This window comes from Macaca nemestrina, chromosome 15 (genome assembly GCF_043159975.1).
Source record: "Macaca nemestrina isolate mMacNem1 chromosome 15, mMacNem.hap1, whole genome shotgun sequence".
Lineage (NCBI taxonomy): Eukaryota > Metazoa > Chordata > Mammalia > Primates > Cercopithecidae > Macaca > Macaca nemestrina.
In genome coordinates this window covers 85,055,756-85,080,414 of record NC_092139.1, presented here as the reverse complement: position 1 = coordinate 85,080,414, position 24,659 = coordinate 85,055,756, and the positions used below count along the sequence as shown (strand labels likewise).

The following is a 24,659-nucleotide window of genomic DNA, read 5'->3' as shown; positions in this document are numbered from 1 at the left end:
AACATCTGTGTGTACCCAGCAGGGTTTAGTCAGCGGAGTTAGGGATAAGGGACTTATTGCAGGAATTAGACTCTGCACAAGTTGGGGGACCAGGGGATGTGGGGGTCCAGATGGTGGGGAGGTCAGAGAGGAGTCACTCCCCGGTCGCCTGAAGCACTGGTGTGGGTGGACGCACCCGAGCTCACAGGGACGCCCGGAACCCGGTATGTTACGGAGGTGGAGCCGCTGGAGGGGAGTGTGTGGGGAGGTGCGGCCTGAGGAGCTGCTGTCCAGTTGGGTCCGCCCAGTGACTGGTGGGAGATCTGGGGCCTGTGACTGGCCAGCAGGGTCGGCGTAAGGAAGAGGAGCTGGCCGCAGTGTGGAGGGCGGGGTGGGCTGGGACCTCCAGGTGCCCATGTCTCTGTCCTTCACCTCATGGCCACTGCTTCAGTTCACCTTCCAAGCTTTAGGAAACTTCTTGGTGTGGCCAGTTCTAACTCAGACTCTAACTGGGGGCCCTGGGAAACAGTTCCCAGCTTAACCAAGTCGACACAGCAACCCTGTCCAGATCAGGATCCCAAGTCCCAGCCCTGCCCAGGTAGCTACTGTATGAGCCGACTTCTGTACCGTAGACATAAACTTTGTTCTTGTCTTTGTGCACATGGAGTCATGCAGTATTTTCTGTCCTGTGTCTGCCTTCTTTTGCCCAGCACTAATCTGTGAGTTTCGTCGGTGTGGCTGGATGTTGCAGTAGTTCATTCCCCTTTCCTGCTGTGTGGTATTCCATTGTGTGACTGTAACTGCACCGTATCACTTTGCTGCTGTTGGTCATTTGAGTGTTTCCAATTTTTGAGTATTATGAATAAAGCTGCAATGAACATTCTTGTACTTGTCTTTTGGCTAACATAAGACATTCATTTCTGTTGGCTGTATCCCCAAGAACAGAATTACTGAGTTTTAGGGTAGATGTATATGTAGCTTTAAGAACCACTGCTGAACAATTTTCCATAGTGGTTGTACGGGTTCACACACCCATTGTCTGAGCGTTCCAGTTGTTCCCTATCGTTGCCTACTTGTGGTATTGTCAGTCTTTAATTTTAGTTACTCTGATGGGTAATTGGATCTCGTGGTTTGGACGGACTTCCTGGTGACTACTACATTGAGCACCTGTTCACATGCCTTGGTGATTTGAGTGTCCTCTTTTGTGATATGCTTGACCAAATCTTCTGCCTGGTTTTCCTTTGGTGTCTGTTTTTTTTCCTTACTGATTTATGCAAAATTTTTCTACATTCCAGATACGAGAGTTTTCTTGGTTACACATAGCCCTTTTGCTTTAAAGAGGTTTGTTCCTTCTGAAATAGAGCACTGAGGCCGGGCGCGGTGGCTCAAGCCTGTAATCCTAGCACTTTGGGAGGCCAAGGCGGGTGGATCACCTGAGGTCAGGAGTTCGAGACCAGCCTGGGCATCAGGTGAAACCCTGTCTCTACTAAAACTTCAAAACTTAGCCAGGCATGGTGACACATGCCCATAGTCCCAGCTACTCGGGAGGCTGAGGCAGGAGAACCGCTTGAACCTGGGAGGCAGAGATAGCAGTGAGCTGAGAGCGCGCCACTGCACTCCAGCCTGGGCGATGGAGCAAGACCCTGTCAAAAAAAAAGAAAAAGAAAGAAAAGAAAAGAAAGAGAAAGAAAAATGAAATAGAGCACAGATGGCTTTCAGGCCTGTTTACAGAGGGAAGCCTTTGGAAAAAATGTTGTTACTTACTGGTCTTTTTTCAGGAATTGGAAGTTAAATAGCCCACCTTACACATGGTTTTAAAAACAAAATATTGAAGGCTGGGCATAGTGGCTCATGCCTGTTAATCCCAGCACTTGGAGAGACCAGGACAGGAGGATTGCTTGAAGCCAGGAGTTCGAGATCAGCCTGTGCAACAGAACTAGACCGTGACTCTGCAAAAAAAAAAAAAAAATTAGCCGGGCGTGGTGGTGTGCATCTGTAGTTCCATCTCCTTGGGAGGCTGAGGTGGGGGAAATTTTTTGAGCCCAGGAGTTTGAGGTTACAGTGAGCGATAATGGCACCGCTACACTCCAGCCTGGCAGACAGAGAGAGACTCTTTGAAAAAAAAAAAAAAGGCCAGGCGCGGTGGCTCACGCCTGTAATCCCAGCACTTTGGGAGGCCAAGGCGCATGGATCACAAGGTCAGGAGATCAAGACCATCTTGGCTAACACAGTTAAACCCCGTGTTTAAACCATCTTGGCTAACACAGTTAAAAATACAAAAATTAGCTGGGCGTGGTGGCTGGCACCTATAGTCCCAGCTACTCGGGAGGCTGAGGCAGGAGAATGGCGTGAACCCGGGAGGCGGAGCTTGCAGGGAGCCGAGATTGCACCACTGCACTCCAGCCTGGGCGACAGAGCGAGACTCCGTCTCAAGAAAAAAAAGTTCTAAGGGTGCCAGTCATCAGGGTAGTGCCATTACAGTGATTGTGTTCACCCCCCTATGGTGCATGTAGCACAGTATATAAAGCCACAGTGTAACATGTCTTCCTAAGTGTTCTGGTTGTTCATTGTATCAGGGCAGTGTTATTTCCAGGAGTGAATGTGTTCACCAAAGTGTGGTGCATGTACTGCGTTATGTAAAGTTGCCTTTATGTTTCTTAAGTACTCCTTGCACGTGTGAATCACAACAGTCTTACTTCAGTGAGTGAATGTGTTCACCACAGTAGATATGTCTCATACGCTACACGAAGACGCATGCAGACAGGTGTTTCTTTTTCTTCTTCTTCTTTTTTTTTTTTTTTTTGAGACAGAGTCGCTCTGTCGCCCAGGCTGGAGTGCAGTGGCACAATCTCGGCTCACTGCAAGCTCCGCCTCCTGGGTTCACGCCATTCTCCTGCCTCAGCCTCCTGAGTAGCTGCGACTACAGGCACCTGCCACCACACCAGGCTAATTTTTTTCTGTATTTTTAGTAGAGATGGGGTTTCACCATGTTAGCCAGGATGGTCTTGATCTCCTGACCTCATGATCACCCACTTCGGCCTTCCAAAGTGCTGGGATTACAGGCGTGAGGCACTGTGCCTGGCCTGCAGACAGGTGTTTCTAACAGTACTATTCCTCGCATCAGGTCATGTTCCTGCAGTGGGTGAGTGTGTCCACCCACAGCATATATGCTGCATATAGTAATGTGAATGTGTCCACCCTCTGCATATATGCTGCATATAGTAAACTATGGCAAGACACATGTAAATAAAACCCCAATTTATCTCGAGTGCTCAGAGTATACACACAGAAGCCAAACCTTTAATTCACTCCCTAAAGATGTGAGTGTGTGTTGGGGATCTGGCACTGCTAAATGCTGGGAATAGAAGCCAGACGGAGAGACACTTGCTGTCTTCTAGGAGCCCAGCACCTGGTAGGAGGTGCTTGGAGAGCAGAGGTAAGATCTGTGTGTAGGAAGAAGGGCAGGGCAGAGTTGTTCTGGGAAGGGCTTGGAGATGTGACCCTAATGCCCTGATGGATGAGTAGGTTCATGTTCGTTATCTGCCTTAGTTCAGAGAAGACCGAAGCAGCTCAGAGGACAAGCAGAGGTTCAGAGAAGTGTGTGCACAGGCGGGGAACGTGTGTTCTAGGTTGTGGAAACAAACCGTGCCGGAAAGAACATGGGTGTTCCTGGAGCAGCAGGCAGACATCAGGGGCTGAGCACAGGGGTGTTGGGAGGTTAAGGTGATGAGGGTGGAGGTGAAGCAGGACCTGCAACCCCAAACTTAGCCTGGCAGGAAAATGGTGTCTTTCGAAGTGTAAGCAGGGGGTGGCTTAAGTAGATTTGTTTAGAAAGATCACTTTGGAAGAAACATAGTATGGGAATTGCACACTTGAGCAGGGTGTATTTGTGTTACACCCCATGTTCACGGCAGGCTTATGCACAGTAATCAAAGGTAGAAACAGCCCAGCTCTCCATTGATGGGTGAATGGAAAAAGTAAATGCAGTGTGGACTACAATGGAATTATTATTCAGCCATGAAAAGGAATGAGGTCATGGTATATGTTACAATGTGGATGAACCTTGAAACCCTTATACTAAGTGAAATAAGCCAGACACAGAGGGACAAATACATGATCCTACTTATGTGAGGTACGTGGAGTAGACAGATTCATAGAGCCAGAGTAGAATGGTGATCACCATGGGCTGAGGAAGGGGGAAATGGGGAGCCAGTGTTTAATGGGTACAGAGTTTCTGTTGGGGATGACAAAAAAGTTCTGGAGACAGACGGTGGCGATGGTTGTGCAACATTGTGAATAGATTTAATACCACTGAATTGTGCAATTAAAAATGGTTAGAAACAACTTTTATATTGTATATAGCTTAATACATTAAGAAAATAAACCAAAATTACCTTGAGGAAGGGTCTACATTTAGGAGACTATTGCAGGAGTCCAGGTGTAGACAATGAAGTCCAATGCAGTGACGTTAGAAAGGAAGGAATAAATGGGCGAGGAATTTAGGAAGAGCAAATGCGAACATACCCTGCACTGCACTGCGTCCCCACCATGCTTAGCATGGTACAGTCGCCTGCACGCCCGCACCCCCAGCCTTTTGCAGTGGGAAGTGAGGGTGGTGTGGAGGCCAACACCTGGTGTTCTGACTTAGGTAGACAGCAGTTTTACTAGAATTGTGATTCAGGGAGAGACATAAGTTTGGGAGGGAAGGTGGGGTTCTGTTTTGAGTAACCTGAGTTGGAGGCGCCCTGGCATATTCTGATGGAGATGTCCAGGGCACAGTTACAAAGATGGTGCTGGAACGAAATGGAAAGAAAGAGGGCCAAGGACAGAGCCCTGAGCGCCCTCTCTACTTAGAAAGTGGCGTAAAAAGCCAGAGGAGCATGCAGAGAGAAACCAGGGCAGGAGAGTTCAGCCGTATAATCCTTCGTTCTCCGCCAGGTTGGCTTTTTGGTTACTCTACAGATTCACACTTCTCCCTTGGGATATTCCTTTTCCAAGCCAGGCTGTTGTTGGGAGGGCACAGACGTCCTGGAATGCCAAGGTTGAGGATGGTGAAATGGGCCTAGGGAAGGGTGTTCCTCTCTGAGTTGGACTGTGTATCGGGAAGTTATAGAGCTTTAGTCTTCTAACCATTTCTGCTTTGTTGATTCCACTGTCCCTTCATTGCATCTTTGCTCATGTTCTGCGTATGAAGAAAAATTGAGAGCTTTGACCAGCATCAATGTCAGGATGAAAGACATCGGTAAGACCTTACAGTCCCATGGATACCATCAATTAAAATGCCTGTGCATTTATGTTTTCCAAGGTCAAAACCTTTTTTTTCCCCCACAAATTTTATTTCTTTGATCAGCGATTTAGAAGATTTTTGGGTTTGGGACTCACAACCCATTGTTTTATACAGTATTTTTGAAAGCATCCGGGAGGAAGGGACAGTGCCTGTTTGAGGATTTAACTGAAACGTGTTTGGTTCCTTGGCTGTAGTGCTGAGATCTGTCATGGTGAAGAGAGATTTGTGCGGTAGTACCGTTCCGGCACTGTGGAAGGAGGGGTGCCGGGAAAACATGGACAGATGAACGGCTTCTTCATTTTAGCTTGGGGAGCACTATTCTCAACAAGAGTTACTTAAAACAAAAAAAAATGTTTAGGTTTCCAGGTCCTCCAGCCAAGCCCAGTTGAATGCTCTTCAGGCAGAGGCAGGATAGCTGTGACGTCCTCAGCTTCCTGCCTGCTCTGAGCTCCCTTCGTGTTGCTGAATGGGCAGCAACAACAGGTAGATATCAACCTCTTTTTTCACATTCCTCGTAAAACTGACTGAATCATAATCGTCTTCAGGTTTGGGAGATATTAAATATCCCTTCCAGGGTGATAGAGATATTCTGATACTAGATTGTGGTGATGGTTGCACAAGTTGGCAAATTTACTAAAAATCACTGATTGTACACTGAAAACGGGTGAATCTTATTGTCTGTAAGTTATACCGCAATCAAGTGGTATAGAAAAACATGCCCTCCAGTCCTGAGAACAGTATGTTTTTCTAGCCTGGTGGTGCTTTTGGGGGAGCCAGAAGCCCTGCTCTGAGTCCTTTGGCTTCCTGGCCGAGCCCTCCAGAGGTCCTGAAGTCAGGAACTTGGTACAGCTTGTGGCTCTCACCTGGCTCTCCTCCCCTTGCTCCCCTGCCCTTGCTCTCCCAGGTGCTCGGCACCTAGCGTGGTTGGAATATTTACCAGGAATGAGAAAAGCCCATTTTGGTTTCTGGCCAGAGGGTAGCTCTCCAGGATCCAGAGCCCAATATCCAGTTTGTGGCTTATTCGGATCCCATGGCTCTTCCCGCCCCGTTGCTATTTGGTCAGTTTCATTGCTCTGTTGACACCCAGTTTGCAGGGTGTGTTAGGCCATTGTTGTGTTGTTATAAAGAAATACCTGAGATGGGTAATTTATAAAGAATAGCAGTTTAATTGGCTCATGGTTCTGCGGCTGTACAGGAAGCATGGTGCCACCATCTGCTTCTGATGAGGCCTCAGGAAGCTTCCAGTCATGGCAGAAGGTGATGAGGAACTACCATGTCACCTGGCGAGAGCAAGGGGGCGAGGTCCCAGGCTTTTAAACAGCCAGATGTGAAATGAGCAAGAACTCACTTATCACCAAGGACGGCGCTAAACTGCTCATCAGGGATCCACTCCCATGATTCATTCACCTCCCACCAGGCCCCACCTCCAGCATTGGGAAACACATTTTAACATGAGATTTGGAGGGGCAGACATCCAAACCATTTCACAGGGCAAGCGGGGAATTTTGGGGAAACTTCATTTGAAGTAGGAGAGGAGGTTGCACCTGTGGTTAAAGAATGATTTCAGTTGTCTATGCTGTCTAACTTTTTACCCTCTTTCTACTGCTTTCTTCCTAAAAGTATCTAGGTGATTGGAAATCAGATGACACACTTTCCCTGCCCTCGTCCCAAATGCCTTTTATGCATTGGATTGTAGTGGTAGAAGGCAAGGTTGTTTCAGTATTTGATTGTTTGTGATCTTCTCTTCAAGAGTAGTAGCCTCCATGATGGCGAAGGTCTTGTCTGCCTCCACTGCCGTGTGCCAGCTCTTGTCACATACCAGTTTGCTAATACACTGATTTGCTGTTGCCAACAGGGATGGAAGCTTACTGTGAGCGGTGGGTTGAGTTGCCCTGAGGAAGGAAGGTCAGAGCACTGGAGCTATTAGTGGGCATGTTACTATGTCATCCTGCAGCAATACTTATGAAATACCTGCTGTTCTCACACTGTGGCTTGAGATGCTCTGGGGCTTCTGGTTGGATGTCTTCTGAAATACAGGGTTGCTTAATTAAAGCCCTTTAACAAAGTCTTTATGTCCATGGTGTTTAGCACAGGTTGAGTATCTCTTCTGAAATGCTTGGGATCAGATGTGTTTTGGATTTCATATTTTTTTCAGATTTTAGAATATTTGCACTATACCTACCACTTGAGCATCCCTAATTTGAAAATCTGCAATCAGAAATGCCCCATTGTTTCCTTTGAGTGTCATGTTGATGCTCAGAAACATTCAGATTTTGGAATATTTCCAATTTGGGATTTACAACCTGTATCTATATCAAATATTTATTTAAGTTGAACAGAGTACATTGGCTTTTCCTTGCCCCAGTGAGTGGTATTTCTCAAGGTGGTATATTAATGTGTGGCCGAACTGGTCTGAGGGGGTGAGACGCGCCTGATCTGCTGGCTGTGCCCTAGTGAGTTGGAGTCTGTGGTGCTTGGCTGCAGACAGAGAGCTGTCCAGGATTTGTGAGAGGGCTGACGGTGTCCTTTGGTGGCATTCCCATAAGGATGGTGATATGGTTTGGCTGTGTTCCCACCCAAATCTCATACTGAATTGTAGCTCCCATATTCCCCACGAGTTGTGGGAAGGACCGGGTGGGAGGTAATTGAATCATGGAGGCCGTTACCTCGATGCTTTTCTTGTGATACTGAGTTCTCATTGGATCTGATGGTTTTGTAAGGGGCTTTGCTCCCCCTTCGCTGTGCACTTCTCCTTGTTGCTGCCGTGTGAAGAAGGATGTGTTTGCTTCCCCTTCCACCATGATCATAAGTTCCTTGAGTCCTCCCCAGCCATACTGAACTATGAGTCAGTTAAACCTCTTTCCTTATAAATTACCCAGTCTCAGATATGTCTTTATTAGCAGCGTGAGAATGAACTAATACAGATGGCTTCCCTGGAGTTAGACTTGTGGAAGCCACAGTTGGCAAGAGGGTCACAGCAGTAACACTTTCTAATATCCCTTAGGGAACACTTCAGATTTTAGGTTTCAGTCCTTGGAGCAAGCCAAAGAATATGTATCCCAGAGCCAGCAGGCCAGTGAGTCCTATGCCTGTAGCAAACTAGACAGACAAGTGCTTTAGAAAACCAAGGGGTGGGTAAAGCCCAGCTCAGAACCTGAGACTGCCACTTGGCCCCAGCAGGGACCGGAAGGTGGCCTGGGCCGTTTGGCCATCACGTCTTAGGCCAGGGTAGATGTGGAATGGAGCGGGTAGGCCCCTCTGGCTCTACACTGGCTAATCTTATTGGTGCTGAATTGAGTAAAGATTAATAAGTCTTCTGTAGAAAAAAAAAAAAAATGTGGTAGGTTGCTGGCTTGGAGCCCAGAGCAGTTGGAATTTTGGAGCCCAAAGAGATCATGGCAGTTGGTTTTTGGCAACTGGTTTTTGGGAGAAAAGAAACCACAGTTTTGGCTATAGTTCTATATGCCCTGGACAAGGTAGGGTCACCCCTAGAGCCAGGGATGCATAAGTGGGGAGAAGTTGTGGGCTGTCAACTTTCACTCTGCCTGAGTGTAGCTTGGGGAATTTGCAGTATTCCTTGAGCAGAAGAAAGTAAGCTTGTGACTCACTTTCTCTGAATGTTTCATTTCCAACCAAATGCGTCTCCTTCCCATGGAGGTGGTGTGGTGAGGGATATAGCTGGGGGAGTGATCTCAGAGGTCAGTGGCCATCAGCAGAGGGAGAGGTTTGGCTTGGAGAAGCATTTGATCCACTGATTAATTGTGCCTAAGTCCCATCCTCTTTTAAGCTAATTTCAAGGGAAAACACGTTCCACTGAGCTGGTTTAGGGTCGGTTGTCTAGATTTATTTCTGCTTTGGAAAGAACAAGAGATTTTCTCCATGAAAACAGGAAGAAAACTATGGCCTTGGAGCTGGCTAGCCCTGGTTCCCCATTCCTTTCTGTGCTTGGGTTTGAGCATGCACAGCTACCTTACTGGAGAATAAAGACCCTCCTGTGCTCACCATGCTGCGCCCTGGTGCATACACTTGTACCTGGTTTTCTTCCTTCCCGAGCCATTTGCATCTCTAAGAAGCCTGTGGGGCATGAGCCTTCCCTTCAGCCAGTCTAATTCTTGGAAGCTTCAACATCACAATACCAGTGACTTAGTGTCTGAAAAAGGTAAGGATCATCCTGGAATGTGAACGGAAAACAGCAGTCCTGTTCACAATCAGGAGCCATTCAGACATGCCTTAGGGAACTCAACTTTGGCTGCTTCCTGGTCCTTCTTATACCCCCTAAATTGTAACAAGTTAGTAACAAATTAATCATCATGCAAATACCCTTTCTCCTTTTGTGTAGTTCTGTGACATTAGATGTTATGGCCCAGGTGAGCCTTCTGTTTTATCTTTTCCCTTCTTTCTTGGCGTCTGCCCGCATCTGTACTACGTGCAAGCATGAACCTGAATTCCTCTACCTAGCCAGACCCAAACACAAAGGGGTAGGCAGACCTGGACTTAATTCTGGAGCAAGTGAGGAGTGTTGAAGGGGAGGCACGCACCCAGGTGGGAGGGAACACAGAGGAAAAGGTGATTGGTTGCCTGGGGCTGGGGTGGGCGGGGTCACTTTAGTGAAGTTCGGAATGCGAGCTGCAGTCTCCAGCGCAGTAGGGGCATTGTAGGCAAAGGTGAGGAGGCGGCGGCGGTGAGGAACGCCTAAGAGCGTGGTGCATACCGGGAACCTGAGAGAATGGGTTGCATCTATTAATAGTAGTGAGAGAGGTTGGCTTTTTGAGCCTTGCTGAGGGTTTGGATTGTTTCCTAGTGTCAGCGGAGGCAGCAACGGGTCACGTTGGCTCCTACGAAAGACCCTTCTGGCACTCCTGGAGTATGTTTTGGAGCACGTTTAGAGTAAGGGGCAATTGGCCGTGCGCGGTGGCTCACACCTGTATCCCAGCACTTTGGGAGGCCGAAGTGGGTGCATCACTTGAGGCCAAGAGTTCGAGACCAGCCTGGCCAACATGGTGAAATCCCATCTCTACTAAAAATATGAAAATTATCCAGGTGTGGTCGCACACGCCTGTAATCCCAGCTACTAGGGAGGCTGAGACAGGAGAATCACTTGAACCCTGGAGGCAGAGGTTGCAGTGAGCTGAGATCACGCCATTACACTCCAGCCTGGGCAACAGAGCGCACACACACACAAAGATTAAGGGGCAGCTGCGCTAGTCCCAGCTGGTGTCAATCAAGGAAAATGACCAAGACAAGTCTCAAGTCTCAGTCATTTTAAGAGGTTGATTTGCCAAAGTTAAGGATGCGTGCCCAGGAGACGGGCCTATGCCTTTCTCCGAAGATGATTTTGAGAGCCTTAATATTTAAGGGAGAAAGTGGGATATTGAGAAATACGCAGTTTTCATGTTGAGGGAAGGGAAAAATAGTCATCGATGCCTTTGACTCTGAATCTGCATTTTTACATGAGATAACGTAGACAGTAGAGCAGAGGAAACAGATATGCATTTGTCACCGGTAGGCAGAGGGGTGACTTTGAGTTCTGTCTTATGTCCCCGCACCTGTGAAGATAAGCTGTCAACTCACATTGCCATGGTGAATTTTGACAGAAATGCTTTAGGGTAAAGATCTTGGCACCCACAAGGAATTTCCCTGTGGGCAAAATGTGAGGGAGTCGTCTTTGTAGTCATCCTATTCAGGAACCAGAATGGAAGGTGGGTTTGCATGACACTTCCCAGCTCGGGCTTTCCCTTTGGCTTAGTGAGTTTGGGGCCCCGAGATTTAGTTTCCTTTCACGCTAGGAATCTCAGGGCTTCCACCAGGATCATGGTAGGGAGATGAACATTGTAAAGTTAGAATCAACAGGTTGGGTTGAGGAGTGGAGAACAGAGAAGGGTCTGAGATGACCCCAGATTTCCATTTGGTGGGTGGCGGGTTTGACTCCATGTGTGGTAGGTAGACTTCCTTGGTGGGAGGCACCTGTGGATGGCTAAGTGGAGATGTTCAGTAGCTTGGGATCTCCAGAGCAAGGTCAGAATGATAAAAATCAAGGGCCATCCAATTTTACGAGAGCGGCAGATGAAAGAATTGCAGCTGAGAGACTGGAGGCCGGCGAGGAGAGTGGGCAGAAGCAGGAGGGCAGAGCACAGCCAGGGGAGGGCGGGTTCCAGGAAGCGCTGCAGCCAGGGAGCTAGCCAGATAGGACTGGAACGCATCTGAGCCTGCCTGGCTTGAAAGCCACCGTCACCGTCAGTGGAGTGTTGGAGACAGAGGCCAGATTGGAGAGGGAGTGAAAAGATGACCGGAAGAGGGTTATTAGGAGGGTGGGGATGGGGTGGAGGAACCAGTGGGGGTATTGTAGAAGGCAGTATTGGGGCCCCACCTGTGTGTGGAGATGACGGGGCAGGTACGGCCACGTCAGTCCTCACTGTGGGGACTTGCAGAAAATATGCTTTTGTCCCACCCCCATTCTACTCCTGAGGCTGGCGTTTCACGTGTGCAGCTCTCCCTCTCACTGGGCAGTCTCCTCGTCGCCGCCCAGCAAGTATCCATTGAGTCCTGTGTCCTCCTGCCTCAGACGAAGAAATGTTGCCTTGTCTGACACCTGGGCTTGTGGCAGCTTCGTGGCTTTCTCGTGCAGATGTTAGCCATACAGGTAACTTGGAATCAGAAATATTATGGGTCCTCCTCGTCTCTGGGGAAGTGGGCTGGGCCTGTTCCATAGCATTTGCTGACACTGATACCGCAGTTCTTTTCTCGAAACCAGTTTCTTTTTATAGGGGACGGTTACACTGAAAGTGTTTGGCTGTTGAAACAAAGCTGCCTCCAGGTCCTGGCTTCTGACAGGCTCTCTTCTCCTGCTGGCAAGAACAGGTCCTGAGCTGGGTGTAGGGCCTGCTGGGCAGAGCCTGTGTGAGCCATGTCCGGGGCCGGTTGTGGTCATGGAAAAAGGGCAGGTCTCCAGGGGAGCCCCTACCCCGCTGGGCAGAAGCCATCTGGACTCCCCTTGAAGGGTTCCCAATCTCTGTGATTCCCAGCCTGGTAACACTGCCTGAAAGCACACAGTTCATTTTCATTTGATACGACTTCTGTCTCATATCCTAACTCAGTTCTGCCTGGAGAAGTTCGTATACCTAGCCGTTTGTTCATCAAGTGGCCCTCACTGTGCACCACCTGTTGTGGTCCAGGGACTGTTCCAGGTGCAAGGACACAACAGTGAACAAAATGGCAAAAATCCTCACCCTTCCAGAATTTACATTGTAGCAGAAAGATAGATTGTAAGTAAATAACATTTAGAGGCTGGGTGTGGTGGCTTACACCTGTAATCCCAGTGGCAGGCCGAGGCAAAAGGATTGCTTGAAGTCTAGGAGTTCGAGACTAGCCTGGGCAACATAGTGAGACCCCATCTCTACAAATAAAAAACAATTAGCTATGCTTGGTGGTGTGCGCCTGTGGTCCCAGCGACTCAGGAGGCTGAGGCAGGAGAATCACCTGAGCCCAGGAAGCTGCACTGAGCTATGATTATGCCACTGCACTCCAGGCTGGGTGACAGAGTGAGCCTGTCTCAAAACAAAAACAAAAACAAAACAAAAAACCCCACAAAAAACAAAAACATTTGGAGTGTGTCAAATTGTGGTAAGTGCTTTGGAGAAAATCAGGGAAAGAGGATGAGCAGGTTTAAACAGTGTGGCCAGGGAAGTCCACATTGAGAAGCTGGTGTTTGAATATATGTGTCAGCTGCATTAGTAGAAGGTTCGTGGCCTGGAAGTCAGAGCTTCTTTTCTCTGTTCACCACTGTTACTTCTGGAGCATAGAAGAGTGCTCGGCCCATAATAGATGCTCAGTAATATTTTTTGAGTGAATGGATTGGAGGGAAGAGCATTTTTAGACAAAAGGAGCTGCAGATGCGAAGGCTGAGGTGAGAGGGTATCTGGTAGGTGGGGAACATGGGGAGGCCATTGCGGCCGGTGGGGATGGGAGAGGCTGGTAGCAGGAAAGGAGGCAACAGAGGGAAGGCATGTGTCTGGGCACAGGTCTCATGGGGGCTCCATGAGGTCAGAACTGTTTTTGTAATAATACTGAGTACTATTATGTGCATTTCCCGCCCTTGTTTGCCCAGGTGTGTACAGTGGGCTTTTCTAGAGGCTACGCGATATGTGCTGCTGCTGCAGACAGAGCAGGTGGGAGAATCTGGCTGCCAGACATTAAAGAGATTTGCAGAAATGTTGAATGCTGTCACTCTTCTCACTAAATTTCTGTCTTGGAAAGTAATTTTTTTTTCATAAGGTATGTTAATTGTTATTTTAAGGTGAATTAATGTTGACATTTTGTCTCAGGTTTAATTTTACATATAGTAAATATTGATAGCTCTTTGGGCCCTCAATAATTTTTTTTTCAGAGAGTCTCGCTCTGTCCCCCAGGCTAGAGTGCAGTGGCATGATCGTAATTCCCTGCAGTCTCGAACTCTGGTCCTCCGTAGCTCTGAAGTGTGTAAAGGAGTCCTGAGACCAAAATGTTTATGACACGTTTATAGGGCCTTGTAGGCCACTATTTTATATTTGCTTTTATGCTGGCTGAGATGGGAAGTCATGGCTGAATCGGCTGAGGAAATTTAGTGAAGACAGTTTACCAACTTCTGATTTGTCCTTGAGGACAAAGCAGGTGTATCCGGGCGGGTGGCAGGCTGTGGACGGGCACCTCAGCAGGAGAAGGCTCTGGAGTCACTGTGTGCTCATGCTCCACTCCCTTCTCATAGCTGGGCTTACTTCTGCCAGGGGAGATAGAGGGAAGGGACATGCTTTGTACACAGTGTCCACAGGATGCGGGTCGAGAGTGACGGGCAGGGGCAGGGCGTTCTTTCCTGGGTGTGGTCAGCAGAGCTCTCTCTGATAAGGTGAGCCAAGACCTGAAGAGCGAGGGGCACTCTGCATGACTGGCCAGGGCAGCCCCGCCCAGGGAGGCCTTGGTGAGCAGGAGAGAGGCCATCTGGCTGGGCCTAAGGAGTGCTGGGGAGAGTGGCAGGACCTGACCTGGGGCTGAGGTGCGGCAGTCGACGTGTCTGATGCATGTTTTAAGTGAATGCTCTGGCTGCTTTGTGGAATATTCTGGAGGGTGGGTTTGGAGGAGCAGAAGTAGGGGAGGCTCATGCAATGAGCAAGTGAGAGCTGGTGGTGTCTCGATGAGGATGACAGAGAAAACATGGTGAGAAGTGGTTAGGTTTGGCTGTATTTGAAGGCAGAACACAGAATTTTCTGAAGAACGAACTGTGGGTTGTGACAGAAAGGCAGACGGGGGTAAGGTTTTGGGTGGAGCTTCTGGGTATCTGGTGGTGCTGTTTACCAAGACGCAGAACACTAGGGAAGGAACAGGCTCTGGCGAGTGGCATCGGGAGTGGGGCCTCCAGTGCTTCAAGTTAGAGGTGCCTGTCAAACGTCCAGGTAGAAATGTTGCACAAGCGATTGGTTGTACAAGTTCACGAGAGAGGAAATAAATATTAAGGCACCTTTAGTTATTGCTACTGTGTAGATGAAGCTACGAGAGGGAGGATCCCCCAGGGCATAGCTTTCACAGGGGGTTGTGTCTCGGTGGGTCACGAAGTCAGTACAGTGGGCACCGCCATTTTCAAAAAATGAAATAGAATTGAAAACAGTATCTCAGGCCGGGCGCGGTGGCTCAAGCCTGTAATCCCAGCACTTTGGGAGGCTGAGACGGGCGGATCACGAGGTCAGGAGATCGAGACCATCCTGGCTAACACGGTGAAACCCCGTCTCTACTAAAAAAATACAAAAAACTAGCCGGGCAAGGTGGCGGATGCCTGTAGTCCCAGCTACTCGGGAGGCTGAGGCAGGAGAATGGCGTAAATCCGGGAGGCGGAGCTTGCAGTGATCTGAGATCCGGCCACTGCACTCCAGCCCGGACGACAGAGCCAGACTCCGTCTCAAAAAAAAAAAAAAAAAAAAAAAAGAATTGAAAACAGTATCTCAGTAGTAAGGGTTGTTGTAAAATGTTTACTTTTATGTCGACTGATGGGGGAATTTTGTCCTATGAAACGTTTTTAAAATTAAATTTATGTAAAAAGAGAGCTGTGTCCCAGATCACAGTACGAGACTTTTTTTTTTTTTTTGACTGTAGATCACAGTTTAAAAGCCACTGATGTAGAAGGAGATGTAATTTCAAAAGAGATCAAAGACTGAGTTGATTCCAGGGCCATTTCAACATGCAGAGGCTTGGGATCGGTCTGGGACCAGCAAAGGATGCAGAGAGGGGCTATGAGGCCACAGCCGGACCCAGAGGGTAGTGTCCCCTTGTCCTGGAGGCTGGTGGGGTTGTGTGGGGGTGAGCTGTGACTTGTGCTGCAGACAGGTTGAGGAAAACGGGTTGAGAACTGATCATTGGATTGGACGGCATAGAGGTCATTCATGAACTTGATGAGGCATTTCTGTGGAGGGCTGAGGACAAGGTCTACTTGTTGGAGGTTCAAAGATAGTGGGAGAAGAGAAAGTTGTGAACAAAGCATTGACAATTCTTTCAGCGAGTTTTACTGTCAAGGGGAGCAGAGTAAGTTAGTTGGAGTGGGTGGGGTCTGGACTGGGTGTTGAAAGGCGTGTCCTTGCCGAAGACAGTTGAGTGGGGTGAGGGAGGATCACTGCAGGGAAGGGACCAGTGTGGGAGGCAGCATGCTTGAGTAAGAACGGGGACAGGGTCAGAAGCACAGGCGGAGGCTGGCTTCAGCTAGACGTGCCAGATGTTGCTCACTGTCATTGGAGGGAAGGCAGATGAGGTGGGCATAGACATTGATTACCGATAGAAGCTTGTGGAAGAATGCCAAGAAGGTGGAGAAACTGAGAACCATGGCGGAAGAGAAATGGTGTTTTTGTTTATGGTTTTTTGTTTGTTTGTTTGTTTGTTTGAGACTGTGTCGCTCCATCCCCAGGCTGGAATGCAGTGGCGCAACCATGGCTCACTGCAGCCTCGACCTCCTGGGTAGCTGGGACGACAGGTGTGTGTCCCTATGCCCAGCTAATTTTTTAATTTTTTGTAGAGATGAGGGTCTTGCTATGTTGCCCAGGCTGGTTTTGAACTCTTCCTAAAGCAGTCCTCCTGCTTCACACTCCCAAAGGGCTAGGATTACAGGCATGAGCCACCACACCCGGCCTGTTTTGGTCTTCTACACAGAAATGGAATCCTTGAGGAATGAACATTGATTGCAAGCTGCTCAGCTTGGTGCTGTTGACATGTCATCGATAGGCAGGTGTGGGATGGCTGGTGGGCCTAGATGACCTTTCAGATGGTGCTGAGCCTTGACTGCAGTATATTTTGTGGTTCTGTGGCAGTGATGACAGGTAGGCGAGACATCTGAGAAACCCCAGATTCTGTTCCAGGTTAGTCTCCTGCCAGCTGTGTTTTGGGCCAGTGTTGGAAAGCCTTAGCTGCAGGCTCTGTCCCGGGAGAGGAAGGAAACGACCTGACCGAGTGCCTTGGTGAGACCTTGCCTGTTTTCCGCAAGTTCTCCAGTCATCTCGTGAGGTATTTCTCTCGCTTCGGACTGCTGGAGCCTTGGCCCTCTCTGAGCCCCTGTGTGCCGTGACCTGGCGGTTGCGCTGTGCGGCCTACCAGCCAGCCAGCTTCCCGGGTCTGCACAAGTGTAGGTGAGTGGGAAGCCCTTTAATCAGCAGAACCTTATTGAGCACCTGCTGTGTACCTGGAACTGGGTACGTGGTGCTCAGCAGAGTATTGGGTTGGTGCAAAAGTCAGTGCGGTTTTTGCTGTTAAAAGTAATGGCAAAAGTAACTGCACTGACCTCTGCACCAACCTAATAGATTGGAATCCGGCCCTTGAGGAGAACAGCTTTTTCTTGGGATTCTCCTTTAGTTGTGTTTCCCCACATCCTCAGTGAGGCTTTCTCCCCACCCAGAGGCCTTTCCTCACCCCTGAGAGTAGGGTTCTTGGATTGGTGGGTCAGGAAGGTGTTGGTCTTTTGGTCTGTACTGTTGTTGACAGTGGGCAGGTTGAGGTCCACCTTCTGCCCTTCCCCAGGCTCCTACAGTAGATGGAGTGGTATTAGGTGGTTGGAAAATGTTTTGTAATTGACTCCTCGTAGGTGTTGCTGATGGCTGGGGTGCAGGAGCCTGCTGCAGAACGCTGACTGATCCGGACCGTGTTAGCACTGTTTTAGTTGCTTTGCCTTTTGGCAGCCCGTGAGAAGAATTACTGTGAAACCAGACTGCTTTCACTGCCATTTGGAAAGGGCTCCATTTCAAAGGAGCAGATGCAGTGATAAATCATGAGGAGAAAAATAATCCTGTATTGTGTGTCCTTGCTAAATTTACTTGAAACTGCATATCCATTGCTAGCTGGGCAGCTATCTTCCTGGCAGGCAAGTTCCTGCTCTCGGGTGGTTAGGGACTGGAGGCATGCATTCTCATGAACTTTTACTTCTCAAGCTGTATTCTCAGGTGGTTTTTCATAATGGCTAAGGACTTAGGCTCTCAACTGGACAAGTCTGGACCCAAAACATGACTGCACTGCCTCCTTCTTGCTCTGTGACCTTTCACCTTCTTTCAGCTGCACTTGCCCCGCCTGCAGAATGGAGGTCGTACATGCTGCCTTGCGGGATGGTGGCAAAGGTGCCATAGGCGCGGATGTGACACCAAGTAGTAACGACTCAGTATCTTCTGTCATGTTTAACACTACAGTTTGGCAGGAGTTACACAGATCCTACTCCTTTAGGCCTCCCCCCCGCCGCCCCCCGCCCACCCAATGCCATTCTCACGCTTTCTAGAGCAGATGGAGGGAGAGGGGAAGAGTGATAATGGAGCAGAGAAAGTTCCAAACCATTTTTCTTTCCTTCAGAAAACAAAACCATCTGAACTCTGTTGTTCCGTCGTATAGACTGAGTATACACTTTCATTGCTGGGGTTTATTGATAAACTGCTAGATGATAACAGCGCTACTGTTGGTTGGGCCTTGCTGTGTTCCTGGCACGGATAAACATTCTACAGTCATTACCTTACTTCCTACAGAATTCTGTGATTTTTGTTTTACAGATGAGGAGATTGAGATGGTGGGCCTCAGGCATTCTTCTTCATTACTTGTTTTGGGGGTTACTTTGAATGTGAGCTGACATCATCATCGGTGATGATGTTTATTTGGTGCCTCGTTGTGATTCAGACACTTTAATGTGTGTTTGGGGTGACAGAACTGCAAGGCAGAGGTCAGCTCACTTCTAACTCACTTCATTTCTCAGTTGCGTAGATGTTCTTAACTTGGTTTTCATGAAGAAATAGGTTGTTAGCAAAGAATAGAAATGAAAAATTAGAAAAGATACAACATAAGGGTTAGGACCATATGGTCCTGCAGGATTAGGGACTTGGAAGAGAACCCAGAGGTTATCTGGGCCCAGCTCTTCTCAGATGCCTCTAGAGAGGGGTGGTCCACACGCAGCCCAGCAGAGTGCGGGTCATGAGAAAAGTGCCACACTCTTGTGTGTGTTCTTCATAGACTGTCACTGCCCGCCCAGGTTGACTGTGCACTCCTGGATACCGCTTTTTGGTAGCACACTGGAAGTCTCTCTCTAACATGTGTCCATTTCTCCTTCACCTTCTGCAGCCACGCAGGACAGGCTAGTGCTTTCCCCAGGACTGGTCCTTCAAGTACGGAGCTGCTGGGCTCCATCCTACTCTCATCACGCAGGACAGGCTAGTGCTTTCCCCAGGACTGGTCCTTCAAGTACGGAGCTGCTGGGCTCCATCCTACCCTCATCACCTCCACAGAAACATGACCTATTTCTACTCCAAGTCGGGTTATAGCGCAGAGACCCAGTCCCTACCGTAAGAAGTTCACAGTTAGTGGAGGAGAGAGACATTTAAATAATGTCCTTGCAGAGTGGCAGGAGCAGATGAGGACTGCAGCCGGGTGAGTGACAGGCAGGAGAGGGAGAGGGCACAGTGGTGGGGGGAGGAGCTGGCTTCATGTTTTCTCTCCATCCTGCCGAGTGTCAGCTTGATGATAAAAAGGATGGAGAGTCAGGATAGATCCCAGGATGCAATACATGTGTATTCAATACCTTCTCATGATAGAAACACTCACCAGACTAGGAATGGAAGAAAACTACTTTCGCCTAGTAAAAGCCGTATGTGAAAAACCACGGCACGTGTCATATTCAACAGTGAGAGACAAAAAGCTTTTCCTCTTATGATCAGGAACAAGACAAAGATGCCCACTTTTGCCTCTTCTATCCAACATAGTACTGAAGTTCTATCCAGAGCAATTAGGCCAAAAAAAGAAATTAAAAGGCATCTATATTGGAAAGGAAGACAGTTATCTCCATTTGTAGATGATATGATCTTATGTGTAGAAAATCCTACAGATTCCACCAAAAAAAACCTGTTCAAGGCTAATACATAAATTCAGCAAAGTAGCAGGATACAAAGTTAATACACAAAAATCAGTTACTTTTTTTTTTTTTCTGAGATGGAGTCTCGCTCTGTTACCCAGGCTGGAGTGCAGAGGCATGATCTCGGCTCACTGCAAGCTCTGCCTCCCGGGTTCACGCCATTCTCCTGCCTCAGCCTCCTGAGTAGCTGGGACTACAGGTGCACACCACCACACCGGCTAATTTTTTATATTTTTAGTAGAGACAGGGTTTCACCGTGTTAGCCAGGATGGTCTCCATCTCCTGACCTCGTGATCCGCCCGCCTCAGCCTTCCAAAGTGCTGGGATTACAAGTGTGAGCCGCAGTGCCCGGCCAGTTACATTTTTATATACTAATAGTGAACAGTCTGAAAAGGAAATGATGAAAATAATTCTGTTTACAGTAGCATCAAAAATAATAAAACACTTAGGAATTAGCCAAGGAGGTGAAAGCCTTGTACAATGAAAACTAAAAAACATCACTGGAATAAATTACAAGATAAATGAGAACAAATTCATCCTTATGGGTTGGAAGACTTACTATTGTTAAGATGTCAGAATTACCCAAACAATACATGTTCAATATAATCCCTATCAAAATCCCAGTGATTTTTTTTTTTTTTTTGTAGAAATAGAAAAACCCTTGGCCGGGCGCGGTGGCTCACGCCTGTAATCCCAACACTTTGGGAGGCCAAGACGGGCGGATCGTAAGGTCAGGAGATCAAGACCACCCTGGCTAACCTGGTGAAACCCTGTCTCTACTAAAAATACAAAAATTAGCCGGGCGCGGTGGCGGGTGCCTGTAGTACCAGCTACTTGGGAGGCTGAGGCAGAAGAATGGCGTGAACCCGGGAGGCGCAGCTTGCAGTGAGTGGAGATCACACCACTGTACTCCAGCCTGGGCGACAGAGTGAGACTCTGTCTCAAAAAAAAAAAAAAAAAAGAAATAGAAAAACCCATCCTAAAATTTACATGGAATCTCAAGGGACCCTGAATAGCCAAAACAGTCCTTCTAAAGGAGACCAAAGCTAGAGGACTCGTGCTTCCTGATTTCAAAACTTACTATAAAGCTGTACTAATCAAAACAGTGTGGTACTGGCATAAAGACAGACATATAAACCAATGGAAATACAATAGAGGCCCCAGAAACATACCCTACAATGGTCAAATGATTTTTTTTTTTAAGAAATGGGGTCTTGCTGTATTGCCCAGGCTGGATCCAGGGTCCTGGGAGGATCAAATAATCTTCCTGCCTCAGCCTCATGCACCTCTCTTGTGGTCAAATGATTTTTGACAAGGATACTAAGACTACTTGGTATGAAAAGGACAGTCTTTTCAAATGATGATGCTAAGTTGCCTGTGTTGCAGGAAGACAGATCAGGTGCCCAGGGCATATTGGCAATTTGGGTGCTGGTTTCTGAGGGAAAATATTAATCCATAGTGCATTTTTCATCTAAGCTTCCTCCTGATGGCGTTCCAAAGCAAGTGTTCCTCTCCACCTACTTTTTTCTTTTTTTGGTTTTTGAGACAGGATCTTGCTCTATCTCCCAGGCTGGAGTGCATTGGCATGATCATGGCTCACTGCAGCCTTGACCTCCTGGGGTCAAGCAATCCTCCCACCTCAGCCTCCCATGTAGGTGGGACCACAGGCGAATGCCACCACACCCAGCTAATTTTTTGGTTTTTATTTTTTAAAGAGATGGGATCTCACTGTGTTGCCCAGGCTGGTCTTGAACTCCTGGGCTCAGGTGATCTTCCTGCCTTGGCCTCCTAAAGTGCTGGGATTACAGGCATGAGCCATCGCACCTGGCCTTCTATCCGCTTTCAAGATCTATTTAGATGAGACATATGTCTGACTGAATGGGCTAGGGGAAGGCGCAGTTCACAGATTGCTGTGTAAGATTCAGAGATTTGCACGTTCGCTGGTATGTTCATGGTGCATTGGTTAGGGAGAAAATGAAGCTTCACTCTGATGCCATACTCTCGAAGTGTCATTCTTATTTTGTTGTTTTGTTTTTTTCTTTTTCTGTTTTTAAAGATGATTCTCCTTTCTACTCCCCCAGAAACATCCAGCTACCTCTTCTAAGAACTAGAAATTTGAGTGTTCTCATAGCCAGCCAGAAGTCAGTGACAGCCTTCAACTCTTGTTGTAAATAGAAACGTAACCGTGTCCTGCATGTGCTTCAGAGGCCGTCTCTGCAGTGCCGTCCTCCACAGACAAGGCCCATGCGGGGCTTCTGAGTCAGCAGTCAGCTGCCGTGGACAAAACATGCAGGCTGGAGTCAGCTGGCAGAGACTCACAGATGCCTGGAAACCTGGCATCACCTCCTCTTCCTCCCCGCAACCCCCCTGCCCGGCTCCGCACTTCCTCTACCCCTTCCTTGCACACCTTGGCTTTTCAGTTTCTGGGATTTCTGGCACCTTCCTGCCAGGTTTCCTGGTCAGCAGGTTCCTGTGATTATGAACTGTACACAGGGTGGTGCAGGACAGGCCAGGAGGAGCATGATCTGGCTTTGACCTTCAGGAATGAGGGAAATGGGGGCGGTAACAGGAATAGCCCTGCTCCGCCGTGCTTCCCGGCTGTTGTCAGAGCCAGTGAGAATGCTGGGTAAGCCCCTTGCAGAGTGAGACAGGCCCAGCCCAGCAGAGCCACAGAGCAATGCTGTCACACTCTGGAGGAGTCTTTGCGCTGCAGTCATTCAGCCGCAAAGCAGGAAAAGTGAGGCAGCCCGAGGGAATTCATCTTGTGTTGTCTTACCTTGAGTGCCGGTCGCATTGTTCCAGGAGCCAGCCTGCCTCTGTTCATCTGTTGTCCCCAGTGCCCTGCAGGTCGAAATGTCTTCGGCCAGAGACTTAATACTTGCCTGCTGGTTGGCTCTGCAGCTCTCTGGGAGCTCTGGCTGACATCTGTTAATTTAAGTGTTTTTCACTAGCAGAAGGACTGGGGACAGTTATTAGTGAAGGCGTTCCTCTGTAGTGGGGTTTGATTTGAAAGTTCTTTATGGTGGTTAGCAGCTCTTCGGAAGTGAATTATTTCAAACCGAGTGGGTTACAGCTAACCAAGGGGTTGTTAGCTCACACGGAAGAACTCTTCTTGGGAAATAAGTGCCCAAGACCCTCTTTCAAGGGAGGTGTAAGCCAAGGCAGGCGCTATGACAGGAAGGGTTTTGGAATTATGGGTTGCAGGATCTTTAATGTCTTGACTTCAGCAAGAATGTCGTGGTTCTGAGCGCTCTGAATCCTGGCAAGGAGTCGAAAGTGGCTACTGTTTAGGAACAAAGAAAAGTCATTTTCTTCTTTGACATGAGGTAGCGGTGGATGAGACCCAGTGTATGCAAAGCTTACCAAACACTGTGACTCTGGTGTTTAGGTTGACTGAAGGCAGGCAGAGCATACAGACAGGGTCCGGATTGTGCTGTGCCGTGCCATGTGCTTCTCAAAGAGCAGGTAAAGCCTCCAAAGTCCCCACAAAGAGGTCAGGAGGCAAAGAGGGCCCCTGATGTAGAAAATGCTGCGGGACCTTTGTTTCTAGTCATGGGCTGTCAGCTGCCACCGTTTCTCCTGCCTTCGCATAAGCACATCTGCTCTTTCCTGCCCTACAAGCCATCTTTTGACTTTCTGACATTTCTAAGATAAGCCTTGACTTGTAAGAGAAACAATGGGCCCTTTTTAGGAACTGTAAAGTACTTATCTTTCTGCTACCTAGAATAAAACCTTTCTTTTTGGGGGAAACTGAGTGTTAATTCTAGTTAGCTCCATTTCTTGCTGGCCTCCTAGCCATGTGGCTATTGGGAGAAGCTATATGTGTTAACAGTGTATTGTTTTTTCTGGATTTGTTTTGTTTTGTTTTGTTTTTGAGACAGGGTCTTATGCTGTCGCTGAGGCTGGAGTGCAGTGGCACAATCTCAGCTCACTGCAAACTCTGCCTCCCGATTTCAAGCAATTCTCATGCCTCAGCCTCCTGAGTAGCTGGGATTACAGGCGTGTGCCACCCTGCCTTGCTAATTTTTGTATTTTTTGGTAGGGATAGGATTTCATCATGTTGGCCAGGCTGGTCTTGAACTCCTGACCTCAAGTGATTCACCCACCTTGGCCTCCCAAAGTGCTGGGATTACAAGCATAAGCCACCGCACTGGGCCAACGGTGTAGTTTTTAATGTCTAGAGCCAAGAGCAGTTGTTGAGTACGTGACATATTTGAAGCGAAAAGCCGAGCCAGTGTGTTCTGTCTGCAGTGTATCCTCCACATTATGTGATGAGTGTTGTGTCTGTTGACATAGAAGACATAAGGCGGAGAGGGCAGTTCCTTGTATTTAGTTATGACTTTCTCTCATGAAACTTAAGATGCATCTCATTTGGTTTGGTTTAATCCCATGATACCATGGTGAGGTGCAGAGAGAAGTGGCATGTCATTTCTACTTCACTCTGCTGCTCAGTGTCTTACCCAAAGTGACAGCTTCAGGGCCTCTCCTGTGTCATTCTGGAACATGGCGCCTGTCTTCCGAGAGTTGGTTTCAGCAGCACCTGCAGCTGAGTAGTGGGTAGTTTCTTGCTTCTACATGCCTCCTGAACACAGTGCATCAACCACTCCCTTCCTCTGTCTGCGCCCAACCCCAAGGGTACATCTTTAGAGCAAAGTCCAGTCCAGTTGTGTTGGTCAGCCTCGTGGTAAATGGGTGATGTGCCTGTGCTGGACCGTTGTGATGTGAGCACCAGGAGCAAGTGCTGTGGGCATGTGGATTTCTCAGCAGTAGCCTTGGAGAACTTCAGAAGTGAAGAGTCTTAGGGGTGCTGTCTAACCTACTTGCCTTACACACAGGGAAACCAAGGGTTGGTGTGACAGTGCTAACCCCGGGTTGTGAGCGGGGTCATGCCGCTGGGGTCTGGCTGTGTGGGCTCAGCCCTGTGGTCACGCTTGCCTCGCCACCCTGACCCACTCTCCACTCTCTAGTTTTGTCCTTTGTACTTTTGCCTCCCAGTACAGTTCCAGTGGCGAG

At 48.4% G+C, this 24,659-nt stretch overlaps 1 protein-coding gene across 17 annotated transcripts in view; it reads left to right on the top strand.

Moving 5' to 3' along the window:
- Nucleotides 1-24,659, top strand: part of LOC105480748 (microtubule associated monooxygenase, calponin and LIM domain containing 3) — a 232,628-nt gene that overhangs the window by 88,860 nt on the left and 119,109 nt on the right. The window contains exon 1 of one of the 17 annotated variants that reach the window (XM_011739906.2): nt 11,611-11,906. The exons of the other annotated variants lie outside the window; for them this stretch is intronic. The gene's annotated coding sequence lies outside the window, so the exon portion shown is untranslated. Of the gene's footprint in view, nt 1-11,610; nt 11,907-24,659 lie in introns of those variants that run through there. 17 annotated transcript variants of the gene reach the window in all.